The sequence below is a fragment of the Engraulis encrasicolus genome, chromosome 6 (assembly GCF_034702125.1).
Source record: "Engraulis encrasicolus isolate BLACKSEA-1 chromosome 6, IST_EnEncr_1.0, whole genome shotgun sequence".
In the NCBI taxonomy this organism is placed as follows: domain Eukaryota; kingdom Metazoa; phylum Chordata; class Actinopteri; order Clupeiformes; family Engraulidae; genus Engraulis; species Engraulis encrasicolus.
The window spans coordinates 25,028,929-25,031,428 of record NC_085862.1 but is presented as its reverse complement, the minus strand read 5'-3'; the positions used below and the strand labels follow the sequence as shown (position 1 = coordinate 25,031,428).

At 45.9% G+C, this 2,500-nt stretch overlaps 1 protein-coding gene across 2 annotated transcripts in view; it reads right to left on the bottom strand.

The window, feature by feature from the left end:
- Positions 1-2,500, bottom strand: part of rxrgb (retinoid X receptor, gamma b) — a 56,576-nt gene that overhangs the window by 41,828 nt on the left and 12,248 nt on the right. The gene's annotated exons all lie outside the window — the stretch shown is intronic.

The following is a 2,500-nucleotide window of genomic DNA, read 5'->3' as shown; positions in this document are numbered from 1 at the left end:
TCTATCTCCCTTCCTCCCTCTCTCTCGCACACACACACACACACACACACACACACACACACACACACACACACACACACACACACACACACACACACACACACAGTTACACACATTCATCAGGGAGGTGTGGAGCATATGTAAAATTATCTTCTCTGGGAGTTCACACCTGTTGTGGCTGTCAAGAGTGTGTGCTTGCGGTCATATGTTTGAGCTTGTGAGTTTGTGTGTGTGCGTGTGTGTGTGTGTGTGTGTTTGTGTATTTGTGTGTGTACATTCATGCACATAATATGTCCGTGCGTGGGTGGGTGTGACAGATAGATAGAGAGAGAGAGAGAGAGAGAGAGAGAGAGAGAGAGAGAGAGAGAGAGAGAGAGAGAGAGGGAGAGAGGGAGAGGGAGATAGAGAAGAGAGAGAGAAGAGATAGAGAGAAAGACAGACAGACAGACAGACAGAGAATGAGATACAAAAAGACAACAGGAGTGACCGAGAGAAACAGAGACTGGTCAAATTTGAAAGAGACAGAGAGAGGAGAGAGAGAGAGAGAGAGAGAGAGAGAGAGAGAGAGAGAAGAGAGAGAAAGACAAAGAGACAGTCAGAGAATGATATACAGAATGACAAAAAGAGTGACTGAGAGAGATAGAAGACAGAGAAAGAGAGAGAGAGAGACAGACAGACAGACAGACAGACAGACAGAAGAGAGAAAAAAGAGAGAGAGAGAGAAAAAAAGCAAGACAGAGCGAGAGAAAATGAGGATGTGGATGATGTGACTCCACTCAGTAGCCGTCCAAAGTCAGCAGTTTTCCCCAGTTGAGGTGCGTGAGTCAGAGGTGTGCTGTGTGAGAGATTCCCAGCAGGTCACCCGGAGTTTATCTGACTGCACCACACTCAGGTAGTCTCTCACCCAATTTGGGTGCTTAGGAATACCGTCTGTTGGTAAAAAAAAAAACGGGTAAAAAGGGCAATTTGGGTGGGTTTTTGTGCAGATTTATTCCCATAGAAATTAATAGAATTTATCTCAAATTGAGAGGGATTTAGTGCTTCTTTAGTGCTTCCAGGTGGGTTTTGAGCATTTTTGGGGCTGGAAATGATCAGTCTCATCAGTCTGTAGCATCTCCATACTATAACACTGAGTTTATCTGGCTGCACCACCCTCATGCAGTCTGTAGCATCTATCACACTCATGCAGTCTCTCGCCAAGTCTGTAGTATCTACAGACTATAACACTGAGTTTATCTGACTGCACCACACTAATGCAGTCTCTCACCCAGGCTGTAGCATAATACTAGCCTAATTATCCTCGACGTTCCAAGACCTGGTCTGACCAAGAGCATAACAATTTACATTTACCAAACGGCATGGTTGACCCGCCTCCCTTGGTTTGCTTATGGTTGTGTGCTTACCGACAAAGGGGGAGGAGTTCCCGTATTTTTGGGAACTCAGAATTCTACTTGCATTGCTCTTGACCTGACTAGTTGCACTAGTTGTGTCACTAGGAGGGCACAGCCTGGCTAGCATAATACTACATGTGAGGACCACATCACATCACTTCTCCAACAATACAATACTGCTGCTGCTACTACCGGACACATTAGTCTCTCAACAAGTCTGCAGCATCTACCTAAACCACTTTTTATCTGACTGCGCTACGCTCATTAGGGGTGTAAATCACAGCCTGCATGTCGATGCGATTCGATATTGATTTCTTAAGGCAGCGATTTGATTATTTTCGGTACTTAAGAATTATTCCGATTCGATTTATTTTTTTTCACATTACTTTTCCACCTCTATTATGAAGCAATGGCATTGGGCAGGGGCTAACGATATGATTATTTTCGATACTTAAGAATGGCCCACGATACGATGCAATTCGATTCGATCCTTGGCCGTAGGATCAATGCATCTATACATTTCGATTTTTATTTACAGACCAATTGCTCATGCAGTCTCTCGCCCACTCTGTAGCATCTGTAACATATGGATCAAAGACGTTTTTGGGGAAGGATCAGACGCATCAGCAGGGTGGCGCAACAGCATTTAATGTCCATAAATCCATAAGTAATTAGTCATTGACATGCTGTAATGACGTTCCCTTTCGGTCGATTCACTCGGTACAACACAGATAGTATGGGATATCACGCCCCCGCGTGGTCTGGCTTGAAGACACCTTTATTCACGCCTGAAAGGCAAGTCGCGTGGTGACGTAGCAAGCACCGCCTACGTAGTACTTAAGCGCAGTCACCAGCGATGCTACCCCAGTTCAAGCCTCTTCACCTCGCTTGGGCACCTAACTCTGAAACACCGCCTGTCTAGCCCGCTAGCTGGTTCTAAGTGTGTACTACTTGACGTGCATATGTGTGTGTCTCATTGCAATGAGCTCGCCAAAACCGTCTAACTCCGCTAACCCTGGCGCTAGACCGTGTCCACAGGGTTGTGGTTTTTCTCTTCATGAGAGAGATCACCACGACGCCTGCCCGGTCTGTCTGGGGATCCTCCACGC